The 12,701-nt window shown below is 49.2% G+C and overlaps 1 protein-coding gene across 5 annotated transcripts in view; it reads left to right on the top strand.

Annotated features, from left to right (window-relative positions):
- Positions 1–2,124: 2,124 nt before the first annotated feature.
- The window catches only part of MGAT5 (alpha-1,6-mannosylglycoprotein 6-beta-N-acetylglucosaminyltransferase), a 407,856-nt gene continuing 397,279 nt past the window's right edge, over positions 2,125–12,701 (top strand). For 3 of the 5 annotated variants that reach the window (XM_088828985.1, XM_055398622.2, XM_088828990.1), the window contains exon 1: positions 2,128–2,262. The gene's annotated coding sequence lies outside the window, so the exon portion shown is untranslated. Of the gene's footprint in view, positions 2,263–12,701 lie in introns of all 5 variants that reach the window. The other 2 variants (XM_088829001.1, XM_088829003.1) reach the window with 2 other exon arrangements.

The following is a 12,701-nucleotide window of genomic DNA, read 5'->3' on the forward strand; positions in this document are numbered from 1 at the left end:
GCTTCAAAATGAATTTATTAGGATCAGAATCGGTACCATCCATATCCAAAGCACAGAAAGTCCTGACCACCAGATGTCACCATTCTTCTATTTCCCTCCCAGAGTCCAGAGAGGGAGAGATGTTTTTCTTTCAAGGGACTGAGAGAAAAATGTGACTCCCAACATTCCTGGGATTTTACCGAAAGGTCTCATTAAGAAGAATAATCCTGCCCATACAGCTTTCCTTGTGGTTTTTGGTCATTATCCAGACAGTTCCTGACAGCAGAGGATCTAAGTGGCTGATAATTTGGGGCTCTCTGGTCAGGAAGTGTTAGAATCATTTCCTTCAGCTTGAATTAAAAGTACAACTGATGGATCTAATGTGTCTAGAGCCTAGAGTAGCTCAATGCAAGAGAGGCTACAGGGTGTGTTCTATGGATACTAAGATTCTGGAGACAGGAGACCTTCCTAACCAGCTGGGTGGCCACGAGAGCTTACTTACAATATGAGGTTCTTGGACTAAGTCATTTCTGCTGCTGCTGCTAAGTCACTTCAGTCGTGTCCAACTCTGTGCGACCCCATAGACGTTAGCCCAACAGGCTCCCCCATCCCTGGGATTCTCCAGGCAAGAACACTGGAGTGGGTTGCCATTTCCTTCTCCAATGCATGAAAGTGAAAAGTGAAAGTGAAGGCGCTCAGTCGTGTCCGACTCTTAGCGACCCCATGGACTGCAGCCCACCAGGCTCCTCCGTCCATGGGATTTTCCAGGCAAGAGTACTGGAGTGGGTTGCCATTGCCTTCTCTGAAGTCATTTCTAGGGTCTAAGAACTCCATTATCTTTAGTTTTTAAATGCCTTTGCTGAAGAGGGTGAGTATCAGAGTAGGGTGATCTAAGTTGAAGAAAGAAGACCCTAGAGGGACAGTAAAATGGGGGTGGAGAAATTCTGCAGGGAGGGTAAGGGAAAGTTGAACATAAACTCTCATACAGTAACTTGATGCAGTGACAAGGGCTTGGAACTCCATGGGGTTATTAAACTTGCCATTTCCACCCCTAGGTAATTCACCAGGCCACTCTCCTTCCATTTCAGATACTGCTTAACAAGGATCTATAATACTTAGCGATGTAAATGTACAATGTTCTCTCTCCTGGGCCTTGATTGGATTTAATATGTCATGTCAGTCAATGTTCTCTGTGGTGCCTTCAGGGCATGGGATGCTTTATTTCTTTTTGAATTTATAGCAGTGCTATGTTCCGTTAGCCGGTCCAGGGTGTTCATAAAACCTGGGGATGGGAGCGGTAAAGAGTAAGAGAAATGGAATTTATTTATTGAACACCTACTGTGTGCCACGTATTGCTAAGCACTTTAGGTATATTTTATTTCATCTTCAAATAACCTCAAGAAACGCCATTTATTATGTTCGTAGATAAAAAAATTGAATTCAGATGGTTAAGTGGCCTGCTTAAGATCACAAAAACCAGGCTGAAATTTATACTGCTTCCTATAACCCGTTCCCCAAAGTTGGAAACTGAGGCTCAGGGTATTGATTCAAGCAGACTGTACCTGTAGAAGGTTAAGTACATAATCTTACCCCACTGGGCTTCACTGCTGGAGGAAGGTCCCTGGTGCTGAGTGGCCTGGACTGCACCTCTCTGGAGGATGCATTGTCACATCAGTATTTTTGCATTCTTGCCCCTGACCTTGCTAGATTATTATTTCTGGCCGCAAAGTGTCTCCCTTGCTCCCTTTTCCCTTTGGGCTGCGGAACTGAGGGGTTGGTAGAAGTCCTCTCCGACAGGGTTGGGAGTTTGCAGACGGCCCCTGAGAGGCTGGGGCGTTCCGAATTGGCTGTGCGCTCCGCGGGGAGGGCGGGGAGTTTGCCGAACGTCCCTGGCCGGAATCCCTGCCTTAGAGAGCTGCGAGCTCAGAAGCTAGAGGCAAGTTGGAGGGGTCCGTAGGGAGGGAAGGAAGAAATTGCAGACAGACTCCCCGCCCTGGTCGGCTGAGCCCCGGAGGAACGTCTCTGCAGTGTCCAGGCCGACTGTGGACGCGCCGCGCGCGGCCCCGCCAGGGCTGAGAGTTTGCAGACTGTCCCTGCCGCGGCCCGCTCAGCGGCGGCCCTGCGGCTCCCGCGGCTGCCGCGGCGGCCCCGGGCGCGATCCAGCCCAGGTAGCCGCGCCGCAGGCTCGGGGCGCCGCGACCCCGTGCCCGGCCGCGCCTTGGGCTCCCCCGGGAACAGCGGCTGGCTGGCACTCCCGGCTGCTGCTATTGCTCAAACAAGGAGGTGAGAGCCAGTGGGTCGGGGCGATCGCGTCGAAGCTCTCCATCTCCGCGGGGAGATGAACGCAGAAGGGACCGCGGAGGGCGCGGGGAGCTGGGCGCGGGGGCGGGGGAAGAGTCTGCACCGTGGGTTGCGCGGCTGGGGTCTTCCACCCTCCGCTACCCCGCCGCCTGCCTGGGTCCCCTGGCTGGGTTGAGAGACCCGGGAGTGCGGCCGGGGATACGCCTTGAGGCGCCCACCTGCCCGGGGCAACCGCTTCCCAGGGGAGATTGCAGGGCTCCATGGCCCTTGGGAAGTGGGGGTTGTGGGTTTTTGTAGGGACTGTCCGGAGAAGGCTTTAGTTGCGCGGACTGGAGGCGAGCGTCCAGGTCTGGTAGATGGGCTCTCGGATCGCGGAGGAGCCTGGTGGGGTCACGCTAAGGGTGTGGGCCGGGCTGGGGTCCCCGGGACCTGGGAGCGCAGGGCGGGCTCAGCCACCGGCCGCTGGGGAGTAAAAGAAGGAAGGCTGGCTCCTGGCCCCTGGGAAAGAGAGATGTGGCTGGCGGGTGCTCTGGTTCAGTGGACTAGGGAAGCCCGGGGGTGCCCCCCACCCTTAAGGGACCTTCGCGGGCCCCGGATCCCGCCCGCGCGCTCCGGAGGCTGCCTGGCCGGAGAGGCTGCGGGGAGCGCAGAGCCCACACCCGCTCACACAATCCCCGAGAGCATGCTCAGTGCGGCCTTGGGAACTTCCTGCCTAGTCGCGAGCCGCCCAGGCCCCCTCCCGGCCCCCTCCCGGCCCGCTGCTGCCGAACTTGGGGGCGCGGCGCGCGCCAGTGGTCCTTTCGCCTCCTCGTCTTTGCCCGGCTGCCGGCGTTGCTCCCAGCGGTCGCCCGTGCGGCTGAGAACGGGGGCGTGAATGTCGCCCCCAGCTTCCCGAGGCCAGGTCCGAAGCCGGGTGACCAGAGGCATGGCGGTGAGGCCGCCTGATGTTAAGGACCCGCTCGGGATGCGCTCGCCGCGCTCGCGGACCAGGCGCGGTGAGCCGACTGGGTGGAAGGGGGTGTGTGAGCCCGGGGACGTTCGCGCGCACACACACTTGCTGTCACACACAAAGCCGTGGTTTCGTAGCTGCCGCGCGGAAGAGAAAAGAGGTGGCGCTTGCATTGTCCAGCGGCGTTTGAAGCGCAGACGGGGTGCCGGGCGCTTGCGGGCTAAGGTAACCTGGCGATGCAGAGGGTTTTCAGAGATGCCCGAGTCGCGGTCTGGGGCCCGGTACTCCTTTCGCTGACTGCCAGGCCCGGCCCAGGGCGGACGCCTCCGTCTGCTCCCGGCCCTGACGGCCCAGTTAGGAACGGCTGGGCACTTTGTGGGCGGTGAAGTTGGGGCGAGGAAGGCTGAGGTTTGTGCAGGGTTCCCCAGGGAATGACAGTAAGTACTGCACCTGTAAACAACTCGGATCCGAGAGTTAGAGGTGGAATCTCATTCTAAAGAGGGGCGGGGTGGGGGGGAAGCCGGTGCGCCCCGCCTCCGATCATTGTCAGGACCTGAACGACTCCGTGGGTTTTTATTACGAGAGACACACCCACCACCCCCCACCGCCCCCCTCCACCCCGCCCCCCAGTTTAGCTACCTACATCCTGATCCTTAACACGGATCAGAAGTTCTTCGATTTTGATTGGAGAAAATCACCAAACTGTTTTTCACGGACGGGTAAACCATCACAGGTGTTTCTTAATAAATGAACTTTATTCCTCCCTCCCCTCCCCCCACTCAACACACACAGAGCACACATTCTTTTTGCTCTTATTGTTCAGGGCTGAGATAGGAAACCCTCAAATTTGGTTAGCTCTGTTAGGATTATAGCAAAGCTCTGCTTTCTAGACTTTAGTATCTTCAGTTACCAACTCGAAATACATGTAGTCAACCTGAAGTAGAGAGACCCTGAGAAGAGGTGGTGGCAGTGGCAGAAGAGGGTGACCTTTTGCCTCTTTTTAGGGATGGTGAGGGGAAAGAAAAGAAGGACACTGCTCTGCCAGACCCCTGACTGGTAGACCTGGGTTCCTGGATAGAGGTTTGGACTTTACTTTTTTTCATCCCCTTCTTGATTCCAGCCCACCTTCTTGAGTCTGGGATACTTGTGACTGGAGTCGCTGGGAAAGGAGTCTACTGTACCAGTTTGGGACTTTGCAGGGTTTGCGCCTACATAAGCGGCTGCAGGTTGGTTTGAAGGTGCCTGCAGTGGCAGGCAGGAGGGCTGGGTGGCTCTGCTCAGATCTGCCAGTGGCATCTGTGTTCCAGCAGCTCAAGCGTCTCTGAATTGCCTCAGCTGTGCGCATCCTAAGTGCTTTGTGTTTGGAAGTGTGAATATAGTACTCATTTATATATATTCACACATCCGTACATGCGTTTTTATAAAGAAGCATGTACACATGTATGTACAGTGCAGGGTTCTCTGGTAGCATCTTGGGGATGGAAAGGACCTTAGGAGATCACAGGAATTCAAATTTGCTCCCTTCCTGTTCAGTTTTCTCAGTTTAAACATAACCAACCAGCCTTTGCCCAGTTGGCCTCCGAAAGCATTGCAGCGCCAGAATCCCCAGTGATCCTAGCCCAGGGAGTGCCTTTGATTCCTCTGCTGTGAAGTGAGCCTCTTAATACTCCATGTGGCTTTAACTCATTGCAGAGACTTAATGCTCTAAGTCATTGCAGAGTCACTCTTAGGTTGATTTTGGCAGGGGACAGACAGTGACCACTGTCCCCTGCAGAGCTATCCGGAAACTTGCCGGGAGCATTCATCAGTAAGACCTTGTTTGGGAAGTTCTTGTCCTTTTGCACTCTGGTTCTCCAGGCAGGTTGTTGCTCTGCTCCTTCCCTAGAGGCCTAAAGAGCAGAGAGGATTCCTTCTTTTCTCCTCCTTGTGTGTCTTGGCCTCCTAGCTGTAGGAGGGTGGAGTGGCTGCTGAGGGTGGTGTTCTGCACTGATGTTACCACAGGAGGTCTTGGAAAAGTTGGTGCTGCGGGGTGCATGATCTCAGGGGGTTGTTAGGGGGTTGTCAAATTTTGGGGAAGGGTTTTGGTGTCCGGTGAACTGTTAACAGAAAGTTTTGGCTGAAGGAAGATGCATGTGTTTCAGAATCTAGGTACTTTAAGAAAGAGAGAGGTAATACCTTTATATTTGGGAGAGAGTGCCAGGTGGGTGACAGCTGAGAGGCTTATGTGAGAAATAAATTTGGTACTCGCCAGGGCACGTTTTACTAGGCTGCCTTTAAAGTTCATAATTGCTTTGAAGTATAGAGTCACTCTTAATGGCTGGAAGATGGTTAAACTTAAAAAATGTTTTATTCTTTAAATCAGACTATGGTTGATTTACAATGTTATATCAATTTCTGCTGTATAGCAAAATAACTCAGTCATATACATATATACATTCTTTTCTATATTCTTTTCCATTATGGTTTATTCTAGGATATTGAATAGATGGCTGAACTGTAAGATTTCTGTTTGAAATTGATTTAAGTTCTCCCCAACCCCATCTTCTTAAAGTTGCCAGTCTAAGCCATGCGCCCGAACAGTCAACACGAAAACTTTGAGCATAGCTGTGACCTCAGCGCCAGCTGCGGATTTTCACTGTTTATCAGGCAGCCACTTTGAGCCGGGTTTGGTGGGTGCTGGTGCTGGGTATGAAGACGTCCTCCTTCAAAATTGTCTTCTCACTTTTAATGCATCTGCCCTTCTCTTTCCCTGTGTTGAGGCAAACTAATAGCCCTTGGAAAGTTGCAAAGATGGGTCCCAGGAGCCTTAGTACTGTAACAATATTCTCAGCTGGAAGAGTTGGGACTTGATCTGTGTTTGCCCACTTTCTTTGTGTGTGTGTGTGCGCGCTCAGTCGTGTTGGACTCTACAACCCCATGGACTGTAGCCCACCATGTTCCTCTATCCATGGGATTTCCTAGGCAAGAACACTGGAGTGGGTTGCCATTTCCTCCTCATTTTTTTCTTTTTTTTTTCATTACCATAGTTAAGTCTATCCTTCCCTGACTTTGTCATATCTGAAAGGCTGTACGTGTGCATGAGAAAGGTCATAGGAATCTTTTTTCCTTCAGAATCCCACAGTTCTCTTGTTTGAACACCTGGCCTTCTGGAAACAGGACAGGGGCCTTTCTGTCAGGGCCTTTGTCCAGCCTCAAAAATCTGGACAGGCAGGGGAGTTAAGCTGTTGTGGCTGGGCTTGTGGGGGCAGTTCTCCCTTTAAACGGGCACTCCCACTGCCATGCCTGTGTTAATGCTTGCTGAACCTTGGCCCCAGCTGGGGCAGCAACCTAGGATGGCTAAGGAGTATTGATCCCACCTTGTCGCCTATGAACTCAGCAGCCAGATGTACCCAAATACTTCCTTACCTGCAAGAGTTAAGTACTGGTGTTTGCAACTGATTTACTTTGTTTAAAAATGTCATCACTTCAAGGTTATCCATAGAAGAATAACAACCTCACTGATTTTGCATCCCTCTCTCATGGGGAAGGGAGGGGTTGCGGGTAGGTTCTTGTCCTTGAAGTAAGGTGTACTGTCCAGCGACTCCTGCCCAAGCCCCGCCCACCCAGTCCTGCTTAGGCCTGCTCCCTAGTGCTGCATTCTCAGCCTAGCCCGCTAAGTCCTAGTGTGCTGGTAAGATGCTTTTTTTTTTTTTTTTAAATAATATCCCACATTGAACAGTCTTCCAGTATAATAGTTTTGGATCTCTTTCATGTCTCTGTCCACCCATGAGAGTGTGTTCTGTTGGTGATCAGGAAAGATTGTATAGTTCAGTTGAGTTGCTCAGTCGTAAACGACTCTTTGCGACCCCATGGACTGCAGCATGCCAGACCTCCCTGTCCATCGCCAGCTCCCAGAGTTTACTCAAACTCATGTTCATCGTGTTGGTGATGCCATCCAACCATTTCATTCTCTGTCGTCCCCTTCTCCTCCTGCCTTCAATCTTTACCAGCATCAGGGTCTTTTCAAATAAGTCAGTTCTTTGGATCAAGTGGCTAGAGTATTGGAGTTTCAGCTTCAGCATCAGTCCTTCCAATGAATATTCAGGACTGATTTCCTTTAGGATGGACTGGTTGGATCTCCTTGCATTCCAAGGGACTCTCAAGAGTCTTCTCCAACACCGCAGTTCAAAAGCATCAATTCTTTGGCGCTCAGCTTTCTTTAATAGTCCAACTCTCACATCCATACGTGACTACTGGAAAAACCGTAGCTTTGACTAGGCGGACCTTTGTTGGCAAAGTAATGTCTCTGCTTTTTAATATGCTGTATAGGTTGGTCATAATTTTTCTTCCAAGAGGTAAGCGTCTTTTAATTTCATGGCTGCAGTCACCATCTGCAGTGATTGTATATCTGGGTGGAAAAATGTCCAGAACAGGTAGGCGAGAAACTTGGAGAGATGGAGATGAAAAATGTATCTTCTATACCTGACGTGATTGCAAAGGCTTCATTTGTATCTCATTTGCTCCTGGCTACAACACTGAGATGGAGACTATTGTTATTCCCAGTTTATACAGTAGGAAGACTAAGGTATTTGGGAGGTTATGAAAGCTGGCCAAGGTCATGTAAGCAGCTGGGTAAGGATTTGAACCTGGGTGGTCTAGGTCCAGGGTCCACATTAGCTTAGTTTTAGGCTAGCAAGTTCACCCTGTACTGGCCAGCTCCTTCTTTCCAACAAGGCCAAGAAGAGTCTTAGTCACTTGGGTTGGAAGGGACCTCAAGGAGATCCCCCGGGACCCCTTCTCTTTCTAACTGCAGTCCTGGAGGTATAGAGGAGCAGAAGGACCTGCTTGATGTCTCCCTGCTTGATGGCAGTGGCAAAGCTGGACCTTGGTCCCTTAGGAACAGTGATAACAACTGATAGCAGATGTGTGCCTGCTTTGTTTATAGTCATGACCCAGGAAGAGAATGTGGCGGTTATTTGACATCTGTCCCTCCCACTCCCAGCACCCTGTGTGCTCACATCCAGTCTCACCCCGCAGTCTGGTGGGGAGCAGGTGCGTGTGGCCCTGTCTTTTGTGCATACCCAAATAGAAGAGTCTGAGCAACTTATGTGCCTTTATATGAGGTGTTCCCTTGCTTATGTCACCTTTTACGTTTCAAATCTTAGGGATATAGTCTGGGAAGGCTTTTACATTTCATTCTTAAATATTCATTCTCTGTCTCTGGATCTCTGTCTCTGTGTCTTAGGGCTCCTGGCTGTGGTTTTTTGTTGTTTGTTTGGTTTTTTTTGGCTGTGCTGGGTCTTTTGTGTCATGTGGGTTTCTCTAGTTGCCCCGTGGCATGTGGGATCTTACCCTGACCAGGGATCGAACACTTGTCCCCTGCATTGGAAGGCGGATCCTTAACCACTGGACCACCAGGGAATGCCCCTGGTTGGTGTTGATTTCCACCCTTTCGGAGTATGGGGTGGGCCAGAGGTAATTTGGCAGATGAGTCAGGGCTATGCCCCAATATTTCCAATGAAAGGCCTGTAAGGATGTTCCCCCAGTGTCTCTTCAGATAGAGCTGAAGTCCCACAAAATAGTCCTCTGACCACTGAGATTTTCATATTTTGTGGAATTTTTCCATCAAGTTTACCATTGAGTGCTGTTTCTCTTCATTTTATTCCTAATATTTGACTGGCCTCACATTAGGCACGTCATTGTTCTCACATGTTCTTGATTCTGAACTTTTGTGGTTAATAAATAGTCCCTAGCTGTTCATGGCGGAGAAGGCAATGGCAAGCCACTCCAGTACTCTTGCCTAGGAAATCCCATGGATGGAGGAGCCTGGTAGGCTGCAGTCCATGGGGTCGCTAAGGGTTGGACACGACTGAGCGACTTCACTTTCACTTTTCACTTTCACACATTGGAGAAGGAAATGGCAACCCACTCCAGTGTTCTTGCCTGGAGAATCCCAGGGACGGGGGAGCCTGGTGGGCTTCCGTTTATGGGGTCACACAGAGTCGGACACGACTGAAGTGACTTAGCAGCAGCAGCAGCTGTTCATGGAGTTTAAAGTCTAGGCATGGGCAGGGCCCACACAGAAGAGTTAAGTTCAGTTAAAATAAATATGCAAATGAAGAACACATTAATGCAGCCCATGCGACCGCTTTGGGCTTTAGTTTTTACGTTAGAGACTAAGTGGGGATTGAACAAACTCCAATGTTCCGTTCAGTCCTCAAATTGTGTATAATCCTACACATGTGGCAAGGGAGGTATAGAATAAAGAAATAAAATAACAGTATTGAACAAAAAGGGATTGAGGAGAAGCTCAAGTTGTTTTTGCTTTTTGCTGGCAGACTCTTTAGTAGACAGTTGAGTTGCTTACCTAAGAAGAACTAACCCTCTACCATCACTGTCTTTTGGGATATGTGTTTTTGTATGTTTAGAAATAAAAGGCTGTGGTCCTTCTTAGCCTAGAAATAACCTGCTACTCCTAGTGAAGCTGTTTTTCCCCTTTTGGAATATTGAGATTCAAAGAACAGAAGATGACCAGACTCCCAGAGTTCTCTGGTTCCCCGGCACAGCACCCTCGAGACCCAGCACAGCACCCTCAAGAAAGTGGCTAAGTGTTTATACTGCCACAAGCTGGGCCAGAATCTGTGTACATACCTTCATTATTGCTTCCCTGTGAAACAACTATGTTGAAAGAATAGAGACTTTGATAACAATCTCCTTGGAGCTGCTTTTCTTTTTTCCTTTGGCCATCTGTTATTTTCAACTTTAATTTTTTTCTTTTACTAGTATTTATTCTAATGAGTTTCCCTGGGAGCTCAACTGGTCAAGAATCCATCTGCAGTGCAAGAGACCCCAGTTTGACTCCTGGGTTGGAAAGATCCCCTGGAGAAGGGATAGGCTACACGCTCCAGTATTCTTGCCTGGAGAATCTTCATGGGCAGAGGAGCCTGGTGGGCTACAGTCCATGGGGTTGCAGAGTCAGAGACGACTGAGCAACTAAGCACATTCCAGCGAGAAATGTTCTCAATGACCAGTTCTTTATTTTACGCATCTTGTTTAGGAAAGCACTGTCTATCAGTTCAGTTCAGTCGCTCAGTCGTGTCCGACTCTTTGCGACCCCATGAATCACAGCACGCCAAGCCTCCCTGTCCATCACCAACTCCCGGAGTTCACTCAAACTCATGTCCATCGAGTTGGTAATGCCATCCAGCCATCTCATTCTTTGTTGTCCCCTTCTCCTCACGCCCCCAATCCCTCCCAGCATCAGAGTCTTTTCCAGTGAGTCAACTCATTGCATGAGGTGGCCAAAGTATTGGAGTTTCACCTTTAGCATCAGTCCTTCAAATGAACATCCAGGATTGATCTCCTCTAGAATGGACTGGTTGGATCTCCTTGCAGTCCAAGGGACTCTCAAGAGTCTTCTCCAGCACCACAGTTCAAAAGCATCAATTCTTCGGCGATCAGCCCTCTTCACAGTCCAACTCTCACATCCATACATGACCACGGGAAAAATCATAGCCTTGACTAGACGGACCTTGGTTGGCAAAGTAATGTATCTGCTTTTTAATATGCTATCTAGGTTGGTCTTAACTTTCCTTCCAGGGAGTAAACGTCTTTTAATTTCATGGCTGCAGTCAGCACCTGCGGTGATTTTGGAGCCCAAAAAAATAAAGTCTGACACTGTTTCCACTATTTCCCCATCTATTTCCCATGAAATGATGGGACCAGATGCCATGATCTTTGTTTTCTGAATGTTGAGCCTCAAGCCAACTTTTTCACTCTTCTTCTTTTACTTTCATCAAGAGGCTTTTGAGTTCCTCTTCACTTTCTGCCATAAGGGTGGTATCATCTGCATATCTGAGGTTATTGATATTTCTCCCGGCAATCTCGATTCCAGCTTGTGCTTCTTCCAGCCCAGTGTTCCTCATGATGTACTCTGCATATAAGTTAAATAAGCAGGGTGACAATATACAGCCTTGACGTACTCCTTTTCTATTGGAACCAGTGTCTTTTTCCATGTCCAGTTATAACTGTTGCTTCCTGACCTACGTATAGGTTTCTCAAGAGGCAGGTCAGGTGGTCTGGTATTCCCATCTCTTTCAGAATTTTCCACAGTTTATTTTGATCCACACAGTCAAAGGCTTTGGCATAGTCAATGAAGCAGAAATAGATGTTTTTCTGGAACTCTCTTGCTTTCTCCATGATCCAGCAGATGTTGGCAATTTGACCTCTGGTTCCTCTGCCTTTTCTAAAACCTGCTTGAACATCTGGAAGTTCACGGTTCGCTTATTGCTGAAGCCTGGCTTGGAGAATTTTGAGCATGACTTTACTAGCGTGTGAGATGAGTTCAATTGTGTGGTAGTTTGAGCATTCTTTGGCATTTCCTTTCTTTGGGATTGGAGTGACTGACCTTTTCCAGTCCTGTGGCCACTGCTGAGTTTTCCAAGTTTGCTGGCATATTGAGTGTAGCACTTTCACAGCATCATCTTTCAGGATTTGAAATAGCTCAACTGGAATTCCATCACCTCCACTAGCTTTGTTCGTGGTGATGCTCTCTAAGGCCCACTTGACTTCACATTCCAGGATGTCTGACTCCAGGTGAGTGATCACGCCATTGTGATTATCTTGGTCATGAAGATCTTTTTTATACAGTTCTTCTGTGTATTCCTGCCACCTCTTCTTAATATCTTCTGCTTCTGTTAGGTCCATACCATTTCTGTCCTTTATCGAGCCCATCTTTACATGAAATGTTCCCTTGGTATACCTCTTGCTAAGTACAATCTTTCTGTTTTCCTTCTTTTTTCCCTTAGTACTTGTGTTTGCTATACTTCTCTCACCCCGTCTCCTAGAATTTTTCAGAGCCACTGATATTAGAAACAGTCCTCAGGGGGGACTTGGAGGGGAAGGGAAGCTTTTCTCCATCTCCCTCCCCAGTAATGTTCATCATATGAGGAGTTATTGTTGTGTAGTCTCTCAGTCGTGTCCAACTCTTTTGTGACCCCATGGACTGAGGAATCCTCCGTCTTAATTGAGATCTTTGCAAGCCTAGCTTCCAGCCCCTCTGTCCATCAGAATGGCCTACCTTCCTTAACAGAATTCTCAGCTCCAGTGGCTAAGAATGGTCAGTTTCTCCCTCCTTCTCTTCTATCATATCTAACTGCTGTGCTTGCTAGATTTAAATGCAACATTATCTTGGGCCTCCCTGGTGGCTCAGATGGTAAAGAATCTGCCTGCAGTGCAGGAGACCCAAGTTCAATCCCTGGGTGCGAAGATACCCTGGTAAAGGAAACAGCAGACCACTCCGGTATTCCTGCCGGGGAAATCCCATGGACAGAGGAGCCTGGTGGACTACAGTCCAGAGTCGCAAAAAGTCAGACTTGACTGAGGGACTAACACTTTCACTTTCATGTGGGTACTTTTTCACTGTACTAGATAAATTCAGGCCAATGTAATTTTCTTGGGCAAATATTATCAACTTTCTTCTATATGTCCACCA

The sequence above is a fragment of the Moschus berezovskii genome, chromosome 2, assembly GCF_049115385.1.
Source record: "Moschus berezovskii isolate FMDL1 chromosome 2, NW_MosBer_1.0, whole genome shotgun sequence".
NCBI lineage: Eukaryota > Metazoa > Chordata > Mammalia > Artiodactyla > Moschidae > Moschus > Moschus berezovskii.